At 34.3% G+C, this 13234-nt stretch overlaps 1 non-coding gene across 1 annotated transcript; it reads right to left on the reverse strand.

The window, feature by feature from the left end:
• Window positions 1-12190: 12190 nt before the first annotated feature.
• On the reverse strand, window positions 12191-12297 carry LOC128281092 (small nucleolar RNA R71). Its single transcript, XR_008271307.1, has one exon. It is a non-coding gene; the product is annotated as a small nucleolar RNA R71 (small nucleolar RNA).
• Between the last annotated feature and the right edge of the window lie 937 nt (window positions 12298-13234).

Raw genomic sequence — 13234 nt, forward strand, 5'->3', positions numbered from 1 at the left:
AAATACTTCCTGGTTGAACCTTCGGAATCGAAAGATATAGATGGTATATAGCTAGGTCACATGTATGGTGCCAAGTGCACATCATGTGTACAAGAGAGCTACGAGATACTATGTTGCAGCTAGGTCACATGTGTGATACAGGATGTATACCATGTAGACAAGAGAGCTACGGGATAAATGTAGCTAGGTCGCATGTGTGGTTCCAGGTGATGGACACCATGTAGACAAGAGAGCTACGAGATAAAATGGCTAGGTCACATGGGTGGTACTAAGTGTTCATGTTCACCATGTGTACAAGAGAGCCGAACTATGTGATGGGTGAAACTACGCGCTGAAACCACCAAGTATCGGAGACTCGATCTGAAGTGTTCAACGGAAAAATCGACTAAATGAAATTATGTATGACCTTGTAACGATAAGTGTAAGAATACACATGTAGCGTATGAGTAATAAGCTCGATATGTGACTGGAAGTTGGAAAAATTGTTGAAGATAAGCAAAGAATGCAACCAAAGTGTGAAAAATCAAAATTGATAATAAAACTGTTTGGATAGTCGCAGAGATGTGAATTTGAAAAATCACCAAAAATACTAGGGATTTAATTAGAGGCTGAATGAGATATGAAATTAAAGCCTAATGAGTTTATTTTCATGTAAAAGAAACAGAGCAAGTAAAGGAATCCTATATTTTGAGATATTTATATTTTTGTGAGACTTGTTCAGAATGACTACGTGATCCCCTGTTCTAACTTTGAAAAATCATTAAAAACTGTAAAAAAGTAATTAAGAAAAATAGTTTATATGCCTAGATTCTTTATTTAGTCTAGTCTTAAATGAAAGAAATTTCATGGCTATTTGACTTTTGTACAGGGATAAAATTAATTCGTAGTGAATAGAGGTCAGATCAGTCGAGCTGTATAATAGGGGAAACTTTAACTAATAAACTGTACTAATTGGCCAAACCAAAAATTTTAGAAAACTTTTAGAAAGAAGTAACATGAATCTAGTTTCAGGAAAATTTTACGGATTTGAATTTTGAGTTTTGTAACTCGAGTTATGATTTATTCAGTGAACATGATGCAGGAGGGACAGTTTGATCAAATTGGAGAAAATAGTGAAATTAAAAATAGATATAATTGAGTTATTTTGTAAACATATTAGATTCCTTATTTATTATTTATATACTTACTTAGCTATAAGCTTACTTTCTTTTCTCTCTTTTGTCTTATAGTGTCATCCAACTAGCACAGGAGTTAGAGATCGTTGAAGATCTGCCTGCACTATTAATACTTTTGGTATTTGAACTAAACATTTTGAATTATGGCATGTATAGTAGGCTTAGTTATTTTGTTACGTGTCATAATTGCCTAGGTTTAAAATATTGGTTATAATATTTGACTGATTATTTTGTACAAACCCATTGAAGTTGGCTAATATTGTTAAAGGCATATGTTATAACGATTCATGATCTAATTGGATGCCATATTTTTGTCTCGATTTTATTTAATGGTATGTGTTATGTTCTGGTAATACCTCGTACCCTGTTTCGGTGTTGAATGCGAGTAAGGGGCATTACAAAAAAAATTATAGTTGGATGGCCTTAATTGGTAATTTACCCATACCTAAGAAGGTGGGACGATTTTAAGCTTTAAAAAGATGGTAGGACGATTTTAAGCTTTAAAATCTTTTAATTTTATATGTTTTATAAGTTAATTTATTATTAAAATAAAGTAAAAGGATAATAAAGAAATAATAATACAAAAGTGGCCATTTGCAACCTTAAGTTTCTTTGTTTCAACCAAAATCCATGGCTATGAAGAATTTAGGATCGACCATGTTTCATTTTATGAATGTAAGACCATTTTGCACCCGTTTTTAAATGATTTTTCTGTTTTTGAAATCGTTGCAACTAGATCCAGTTAGCTTGTACCTTCAATTTTAAAATTTTTGAATGTTCAAATTGATAAAATCCTTGTGACTTTAGATGTTAAATGATGAATTTGAAATGTTTATTGATATTTAAAAGTATTTTGTTAAGTAATTTTGATGAATTTACCGATTATGGCCTAAATTGTTGAAATAGTAAAAATACAAGGACTTGATGTAAGACTGTTGCATTAATGGGCTGCATTTGATGCCATGAGTATTCAGTTGGCATGGGTTTGCATTAATAATGGTTAATTTGTATGTTATACGCCCAGGGACTAAATTGAATAAAATTAAAATGTTAGGGGCAATTTTGTAAAAATGTCAAAATGACTAAGTTGCATAAAATAAATTATTTTACTATCTAAATTAATAAATTGAATAGAATTATTAATTTAGATCAAGATTAAGTGGAAAATCAAGGAGAATGTAAAATTACCAAAAAGCCCCTATATTTTGACATTTATGCAATTTAGCCAGGTAAGTTCGTATGAACTAAATATTGTATAATGTTAATTACTTGAATGTTAGTATGTGATTCAATTATGATTGAATCAATATATACATGTTATTATGCAATTTACCTTGTCAAGAAACGATGAAAATTGAAAAATGTATGACGACTATCGAGCCCCGTTTGAACCTTAGGAATATATAGGATACAATGACATGTCATTAGGGTTACCATGTTTTGGGTGCTGGTCCTGAATGTCCTACCGATGGCTGAGTTCCAGCATGTGTTGTGGATACTTGACAGCTTGTATGAGCAGCACGGTGTAACTACATTTTGACCGACAACTTGTGTGAGCAGACCCAGGTTACCATGTTTCGAGTGCTGGTCTTGAATGTCCTACCGATGGCTAAGGTCCAACATTAGTTGCAGATACTTAATAGCTTGTGTGAGCAACGTCGTGTAGCTTACATTCTGACCGACAACTTGTGTGAGTACGCCCATTTTACAACTTGTGTGAGCTATGACTATATATTTAGCACACTTTATGTGGCATTTCCCACGTATCCAATATTATTCTAAGTGGTTCAATAGGCGTAAAAACGGAAGGAATGGTAAGTATTCAAATGACTTATGCCATGAATTTATAAAAAGGAATGAAAAGGTAATGTTCAATGAAAGTATGTTTACGCTCATGAAATTGGAGATTTCAAATAATGTTGTTCATGTATATGACTTACCTTATGTTATTTCAATTGATTTATAAGTTGATGCTCTAACATGAGTTGTGGATGATGCTTAGGCTTGTGCCAAGCTTATGATTGGATTATATCATGCTTAGTCTTAATGAAATACATTGAAATGATAAGTGTTCAATTGGTAATATGCTTATGTACATGAAAAGGTGGTATAAATTAAAAGTATGTTATTTCTTAAGAAATGGTTTATCATGTAGTTGATTTCAAAAGAGCTATGTTAAATGTACTATCTCATCATCATGGTTGATGTTATGCTTATGTATTGTATTATGAAAAGGAAACGAGTATGAAAAGGTAATGAAATTGGTAAGTTCATAGTTGAAATGAAATATGATGAAATAAAAAGGAATGATGAGTTAAAAAATGTACTTGTATGTGTGAAGTTTACGTATGCTATGGTTGAATATACCTAGTTCATAAACAAATATGCTAATTAATGAATTGATGTTGTTATTGGAGCTAAAGTAAGTAAATGGAAGGGTTTAAAGTCTTATGAAATCCTAGTACACTAACAATGATAAGTATATATATGGTGTTGATAGACTTATTCCATTGTGAGTTGATGATTATGGTTTGATAAAAATTGAGGCATTGGTATAGGTTTATATTTAACCTATAGTGTTTAGTATTGAAATGGAATACTATGTTTAAGTTTATACGAGCCAACTAAACATTCATTGCTTATGTAGTTATTTTTTCCTTTACTTTACAGATTATCAGAAGCTCGATCGGGTTGGAAACTAGTCGGAGATCCATCACACTTGATAGCACTAGAAAGAACATAGGTTTTCCTCCTTACTTATTGGTTAAATTGTTCCCATTTAGTTATCCTTAGCTTCTATTTTAACTTTTTTAGTTTAGTAAATTGCATTTTATAACTCAGTGAATCCTAGCCTATTTTATCCTTAATTTTGCTATTTTATTGCATTAATGTGGTTGGATGAGTTAATTCCAAATTGCATTCAGAATTGCCATTGCACCTGACGACTGTTCGGATAAGAACTAAAAATGCGTGAGCTGTCCAGTCTGATATAACCAACCTGTACGTACAAGGATAGAATAAGTCTGAGGAAAAGATACCTATACTGTTGGAGGAGGACATAACAAGTTGATGTGAGAAGAAAAGAGAGAGTTTTTTTCTTGATCATCATCTTCTTCATCCTACCTTAAAGCTTGCGGTCATGGTAGCTTAAGCCTCTCACGGGTGAGCCGACATAAAAATTGATCCAAACTAGCTTTTGACGAGTAGACCTAAGTGCCAGACAATAAGGAATAGAGAGATTCAATTGAGTTGTCTAGGAATAGTATTCTCCAGTCGGTTCTTCCTTATTTCTTTCTAAATACTGGTGATTATTCCTATTTTCTATTCGTATGGAAGTACATATAAATTCTTGGCTAAATGTTTTCTTATTCAATCTTGCTTTTATTATTTAATCTTGGGGTTTAAATGTTCTTTAACATGGAAGTGTTACAGTTTAAGCCAACAAGCATTGCAACGGAAGTTGAGTGAGGATTAGAGGAATTTAGTCCACTTGTTCTTAATAGTGTCATATTACCATCATCAGAGGGTATGGTTAATGTGCATGTTTAAGTCTCTGATTAAATAGAGGAGTGACACTTGGTAAGATATACATTGAAATTATTGCCTCGACAATCACCTATTCTTTTATACCATGTGAGCACTCAATATTCTGTTAAAGATTCATGTTGGGGATCCCAGTTTACCATTATCATATTTTATTTTATTGCTTTCAAGCTATTGCATCGACAACTATCCTCACAATTTATCTCATTTATATCTAGTTATTGCACCGACATTAATAGACAAAAGACAACCATCCCTATAGAATTGATATCTGACAGACTCACATCTGTCTACTATACTTGCATTGATAGTGTACGCTTGCATATTATTGCTGTGATGTTAAACAGTCAATCAAGTTTTTGGCGCCATTGCCGAGGATGATATCTGTCTGATGTTTATTTTTGTTTTTGTGTGTTTTTGCACTTTATTTTATTTATATTATATTTAGTATTCGCTAACTATTTTTCTTTTGGTCGCTATTTCTTCAACTCCATTTTAGGTGTTTTATAACCCGAAGCAACTCAAATTTTCTTGTCAATTTGAATCTAGAAATTGTAAAGACTATTTGGAGTAGACTTCGAGAACAAAAAAATAGGGCTCTACCAAGAAACAATGCAACCATACCCCCGATGCAATAGCAAAATGTTAATAACCCATTATTGCCTCAAGCTTCTCACATAGAAATTATGACTATACAGGATTTTGTAGTGCTTGTCTTAAATGATTTACAATTGGGAGTTGTTAGGCCAGCAATCCAAGCTAGGAATTTTTAACTCAAGCCAGTAATGTTTCAAATCCTGAATTCTTATAGACAATATGCTGGACTGCCACATGAAGATGCAAGAGAACATATTAAATCATTTTTATTGATCTGTGCTTCCTTTAGTCAACAAGGTGTTCATGATGATGCCCTGAAGATGCAATTTTTTGCTTATTCCTTACAGGGAAGATGCAACCTGCCAACAATGAATGATCATCTTAGAAATGATATTACTGCTTATCGTCAGCTGGATGATGAAAATCTTCATACCACATCGGAACATTATAAATCTTTACTTCGACGTTGTCCCATACACGGCATTCAACCTGAAACACAAATTGAGATTTTTTATAATGGGCTGAATTCACATACAAGAAATCTTGGTGATGCATCAGCCAATGAACCACTGTTGGATTGTACTTATAATGATGTTGTGAGAATTCTTTAGAGAATTGCTCAGAATGATTACCAATGCCCTATCTCTAGAGCTACACGAGCAAAAGCTACTCCAGGATTTATTGAATTAGATGTAATAACTACACTAAGTGCTCAAGTTTCTTCTCTCACAAACATGATTAAAAATATGCAAGAGACTAGTGGCATTGCACCTATACAAGTCGCTCAGCAAGTTTATGTTTCTACTTTTTATTGTGAGATTCATAATGACAACCATAGCTATGATGCTTGTCCACAACATGTACAAAATGCCTGTTTTATTAGTAACATCTGCAACAATTCTTATGGTAATTCTTACAATAACTCTGAACATAACCAACCATTTTGGGAAACTCAAAATGCTAGACAAAATGATGTGACATTCAGATATGGGAATACATCTACTCAGGGTAATTATAATCTCAAACAAGGGAATTACAATCAACAATAGTAGAACTACAATCAGCACACTCAGATACATCCATAATAAGGCTAGACACGTCCTCACAAAATCTGATGCAGCCACAACACTCTTCAATAATAAATCAACATGTTTAAGGACATCGACAACAACTATACACTCAAGCTTCTACTTCTGACCCGTTAGCAACTCTTGAGGCGCTAATGCAGGATAATATTACTCACATGGAAGCTATCGTACAAGGGAATTCATCTTCCATTTGATCATTGGAGGCACGATTAGGACAACTTGCTTCAAATCTGAATACTCGACCGCCAAGCACATTGCCTAATGAAATTGTCGACAGAATCAAAGATGTCAGTTGAAGCAGATATATCTCTACTGTAACAATTCGATTTTGACCCTAGTCAGAATAGTAGTTTCGAGACCACATATCTGATTCAGAAAAATATTTTAATAGTATTTTCTGTTTCTGTGATATGTGAATTTTTATCTGCGAAGTTTCTGTGATTTAATTTGTATGTTTCTGTGCTCGATTTTACAAAAAGGACTTAGTCGCGTAAAATGCAAAAGTTGCATGCTAATTGTTAATGGGGTTATTTGGCCTTGTATTTTAAAATAAGGGTCCTTGGCATGGTAATTATACCATTGATAAAGTAAGTGGACAATATTGGACATGTGTTAGGTGAATTTAATGTTTTATAATAAAGGTTATTTTTGTATTTTGTAAATTAAAGCTTAAGTAAATAAAAACAAGACAAAAGGTGGCCTTATTATCTTCTCGTTCAGTAGAAACTTAAGAAAGAGATAGGGGTTTTGAGTTTTTGAAATTTTGGAACTTTGGAAGCTTGATTCGGGTCTGTGTTTTGCTCCGTTTTTGATAATTTCTACGTTTCTGTGATCGTTGCTTCGTGTTCTTCAAAACCCATGTCTGAATTTTTGTTTTTTTGAAGATTATGAAATGTACCATTGATGATTATATGAGCTTTGTAATTTTTTTATATGAATTATGAAAGATATATGTGAGATTAACATGCTTTGTTCTTGAATTTTTGATGGAATAGAGCTATTTGGTCTAATTTGTGAAAATGAGGTTTTGAAGGACTAAATTTGTGAATTAAATATGTTATTTGGGCTTGTAGGGAAGTTATGTATATTCGGCCAAGCTATAGTCTTGGTGAATTTTGCATATTTGTGATTTTGTGAAAAATGGACTAAATTGTCAAAGTGTGAAAATGTAAGGGCTAAAAATGCAAAGTTCCCTAAATATGTGTTCATGGATTATTTTGAATGAAATGAATGATTAAATGGTTGAATTTGAATTGTATTAGAACAAGAACAAAGAAAGTCGGACTTAGATCGAGGGAAGTCCAAAATATCGAATAGTCGACTCGTTTCTGTCCAAAATTCGTACGAGGTAAGTCAAATTACAATTACATATTAAATTATCTAAATTCTGTGCATACAAAATATAATCTATATTGGACGACCTTGAGAGCCTGATGAATAAATTTCGAGTAAATTCTGATAATATGCTAGTAACTGAAAAGCTTTGTATGTTCTAAAGGAACGTTTACGTTGATCTGAGATATTGTGTAAGACCGTATCTAGGACACAGGCCTCAATTTGAGAATTAGGTGTAAGACCATGTCTGGGACATAGGCATCGTATCTGATTTCGTGTAAAACCTTGTCTGGGATAGAGGCATCGATACTGTACATGTAAGACCATGTCTGGGACATCGATATTGTACTCGTTTATGAGTATCTATATCATTTCTGAACCATTTGATGATAGCGTACGAGATATGGGAATGAATATATGAAATATATAATTTATACAGGTACGTTTGTATTGTACTCAATTTCTGAATATGAAAGACTTTGTTTCTGTGAAATAATGAATGCAAAGTATGTATGAAATCATGGAAATGAAACATGACATGTATGCAAGCAAATGAGCATGGTTAGGCTCATTAACTATTCTGTGAAATGGCTATGAATTCTTGCTGTTGATTTGTACTTTATATGCTTTAATAGTTAAACCAATTTTATTTGGCTTACTATGCTCTTTGTAGCTTACTCTGTGTGATTTCTGTTTGTTTTACAGTTATCGTAGCTACTGAAGGCTCGGGGATAGTCGAGGATTGTCACCATACTTTTGAACTTATTTTGGGTACTTTTGAAAGTGTAAATATTTTTAAGTATGGCATGTATAGGCTAGAATGAGTATGTATTTAAGCTTTGATATGTATATATGTTATGCCATGAGAGTTGGTTAGCAAATGGTATGTTTGTGCTTAAGTTTGGTAAATGGTTTGTGATGCCAAGTTGTGTATGCTCGTAATGGTTATATGGCCTTGTATGTGGTGGTCATTTTGAAATATTCCAAATTGAGGAAATGGTAAGTTTAAGCATGAGTTAGAAGGTGTCATAAGTGAGTTATGAAATGAGCATTTTGGCATGTTGTTGTAATAAGATTTTTAATGTGTTTTGGTATGGATTTGAATAGGTTACTGAATGATAGATTAGTTATAATGAAGCATGTTTTGAGCATGGAATTGGCTGAAAATTTTAGTATAAATGTTGTTTATTATTGCTTGTTGAAATGACCCAAAAAGGGGTGGCAAGTTGGCTTAAACCAAGCCTGCATAGTGCCACACGATCAGGGAACACGGGCATGCCTTGTGGCCGTGTATGCAAAGTAGTAACCTCTTATGATCATACGGTTAAGACACATGGGCGTGTCATATGCCGTGGGCTTAAGTTAGTAGCCAGCTAAGTATCACACGGCCATGTGCCATGGCCGTGTGTAAAAGTAAATATATATACTCTATTTTGGCACGGCCTGTTCACACGGGCGTGTGACCTCAACAGAATTGGAAATTTTTTTTTTTAGTTCTGAAAATTCTGAATGTGTTCGATTTAGTTCCAACCCCTTGTAAAAGTATGTCTTAGGTCTTGTAGACCTCCATAAGAGATTATTGTTGTTTTGCTTATGCATTAATATCATGTGATATCTGTGATTCTGTATTGATTTGTAATGTTCTGTCTGCCTGGTAATGCCCCTTACCTATTCCAGTGATGGCTACGGGATAGGGGTGTTACATTTTATTGGTATCAGAGCTATGGTTTAGTCGATTTTAGGACTACCATAGCGTATGTGAGTCTAGCTATACATGGCATATATCTGAAACTACGATAGTGTGATGAATCCTGACATTGAAATGTGCTTTTATATAGAAAATATTGCGACAGAGCTGTAGCTGACGGTGTTGAAAAGAATGCATCTGCTCCCGCACAAGGGATGGTACAAGCTAATTCTCAACCGGCTACGAGTAGCCATGATGATGAGGCTAAACAAGCCTTCTATCATATGATGAATGATTCGTTCACTCAGTATATTAGAACCAATCCCGCTGTACAACAACCTCCACCACCGGCTAATTCTCCTCAAATTCCTGTTATGCCACCAGTGAATCCGGTACAGATAAGTAGACCACCATTTGATAAGATTAGAAAGTATGGGGTTAAAAAGTTCTGAGCTACAATGAATGATGATGTTGAAAGAGCCGAATTCTGGTTAGAGAATACAATACGAGTGTTTGATGGAATTTCTCTGAATCCTGAGGAATGTGTAAAATGTGTCATTTCACTTCTGAGAGATACGGCGTACCATTGGTGGAAAACTTTAATATCTGGGGTTCCAAATGAACAGGTTACTTGAGATTTCTTCCAAGCTGAATTTCAGAATAAATACAGTAGTCAGTGATAAACCGTAATTTATACATGTTTTTATCCTATGCTTAGCACATTTATGGATGGTTTCTCCTTAGATTTGGTGAATTTGATGCTCCTAATTATTTAATTTCATGTTTTATACTCAGGTGAGCATAGGAGAGTAAAAAGAGCGAGAAACGGGCTGAAAACAGAGAAAATAGAGAAAATGGACCCATAGAGGAAATCAACACGGCCTGGACTTCCTCACACGGTCGTGTCACATGGCCGTGTCCCTTTGGCAGGATCGAAGCATGACTTACACAGGTAGACTACATGCCCATGCCTATTCAACAGCCTTGACCATGGGCTGGAGTAATCGCACACGGGCATGTCACACGGGCATGTCCTTGCCGAGCCCAAGTATAACCCTATTCGGAAAAGGCCAATTTTGAGGGCTCTTAAGCATTCTAAATCCTATTTAAACACCTAAAGAGGCACTTAGGAAGGCATACACAGAGTAGGAGGCAAGGGATTACTCAAGGGAAGGCGATTGGTCCATCTCAGAAGCAGAATTCATCATCAAGACTGAAGATATCCCTTCAATTTCCATTCAGGGGTTTTGGGTTTTCTTTATATTTTGTATTCATTATTCTTCTGAGTTGTTTTCTTCTATAATTATGAACTAAACCCCCTAAATACCTAAGGCGAATGAAACCTAAGATAGATCTTGATATTATTATCTGAATTGTATGATAAATATATGACTTGTTCTTAATTATGTGTTCTTAATCCTTGTTTTAATATTCCAGGATATTGATTCAAGTTAATGCTCTTATTTAGAGGAGGAATAGACCTTGTCTAAGAGTAAATTTGTGATGATTAAGCGGAGTTGATTGCATGCCTAGAGATAGGGTGATAAGATTTCGCTGGATTAGGGTAAAACCTAATAAGGGATCCATAGATCGAGTTAATGCAACACTAGGTGTTAATTAGAAAGAGATTTCAATTAATCAACCTAGGGTTAGACATTATTAGTCTCGAGAGAGATAATAATATAATTTAGGGATTTCTATAGATCAAGTCAAATGAATAAATCATCTGATTCAGAGTCAAATAACAAGTGAAGTCTAGATGAATTTTTCCTTGGGTATTGTATTAATCAATCGAATTTTCCAAAAAGCTTTTCCCCAATTTCTCTCTGTGCACTCTTAGTTTAGCTAATTAATTTAGATAAACAAATCCCTTAATTTTTAGGCTAGATAATAAAAAAAGTAATTACTAGTACTCTTGGTTCCTTTGGGTTCGACAATCCGGTCTATACTACTGTTCAATAGGTACACTTGCCTCATCGTGATAATAGTTAGTTTCAAGAACGCTTAATTATAAATTTTTACAACCTATCGCGAATATCATGTATCAAGTTTTTGGCGTCGTTGCCGAGGAACTAGGATATTAGGAACACTCAATTTTTATTACTTTAGCCATTTTACTTTTATTGCAATTTAAATTTTTATTTTATTTTCTAATTCTTCATTTATTATCTTTTGACAGGATTTTCTAGTTTATGACCAGAAGAAACCCGTCAGGACCATTGCTGTTTGATAGTGAGATCAATCGCACAGTTCGCAGAAACCAAAGAGAAATAAGGCAAAGCTTAAGATACACAGAGGAAGAACAAGAGGATGATATTTCAACCACAACCGAGGAGATGGTTGAAAACCAAGAAAATCTGCTACCTCCTGCGACTGCTGCTAATCAGAATCCTGTTCCACGTACTATGTATGATTATGCTAAACCTTCTTTAACAGGAACTGAATCGAGCATAGTTAGGCATGCTGTTGCTGCGAATAATTTTGAACTTAAACCTAACACTATTCAAATGATCTAACAGTTTATTCAGTTTGATGGTTTGCAGGACGAAGATCCCAACGCTCACTTGGTAAAGTTTTTGGAACTATGTGATACATTTAAAATTAATGATGTTTCTGATGATGCCATTCGCCTTCAGTTATTCCCTTTTTCATTGAAAAAAAAAGCTAAACAATGGTTGAATTCATTACCACGAGGGTCAATCACTACTTGGGAACAAATGACCAAAAAGTTTCTATTAAAATATCTTTCGCCAGATAAAACAGCTAAATTACGTAATGATATCTCTTCTTTTGTGCAGATGGATTTAGAAACACTCTACGATGCATAGGAGAGATACAAGGACCTCTTGAGAAGATGCCCTCACCATGGGTTACCACTCTTGCTACAGGTTCAAACATTTCATAATGGCCTAAATCCTTCAACTTGACAAATGGTTGATGCAGCCGCTGGTGGGACTATCAATAATAAAACACCTGGAGATGCTTATAAATTTATAGAAGAGATGTCACTGAAAAATTATCAGTGGCAAGTCATGAGAACAAAGGCAACAAAAGCAGTTAGTGTTTATAACGTTGATTCAGTCACCATGCTCTCTAATTAGGTAGAACTCTTGAACAAGAAAATTGATGGTTTTCTTAGTTCCTCACATGTTCACCTAGTAATGCAGTGCGAAGCAAGTGGAGGTGGATTGAGCAATCCAGATTACCCGCCCTATGGCTACAATATGGAGAATGAGCAGTTAAATTACATGGGTAATAATCCTCGATCTCAAAATAATCCGTATAGCAATACTGCCAAAAATCGCAAAACACAAAAATCTATATAAACCCCTCACTATTCATCATCTCCCTTCCCAAAAAAAAAATCCCTAACCTTAGCCGCTACAACTCCACATGCCCTACCTGCCACGCACGTGCGCTGCCTATAACACTGTTTCCGACGACCCAAGCTTCTCCCTTTTGCATTTGTTTATTTTTTTCTCTCCATTTTCTTTAAATATTTTGCCTATTTCATATTTTCTCTTATCCATTTGACTATTTTAAGTGAACATTCATAGTAGAATAATAGAAATACTCATGCTTATTATTAAAGAAATTTTCCATTTTTCATATTACATTCATCCATCTTTCTTGTTTCCATGGATTTTATGCTTACCCACATGCGTTCATACATTAGATATTCCCGTCGTGTTATTCTCATAGCCCTATTTTAATAACTTAATATTTGCTTTAGTTGTTCTAGTTTTGTTTTCTTTATCTAATACACGAGTCTCATGAAACATTCCTATATAGTTTTGTGTTTCCATGCT

The sequence above is a fragment of the Gossypium arboreum genome, chromosome 9 (assembly GCF_025698485.1).
Source record: "Gossypium arboreum isolate Shixiya-1 chromosome 9, ASM2569848v2, whole genome shotgun sequence".
In the NCBI taxonomy this organism is placed as follows: domain Eukaryota; kingdom Viridiplantae; phylum Streptophyta; class Magnoliopsida; order Malvales; family Malvaceae; genus Gossypium; species Gossypium arboreum.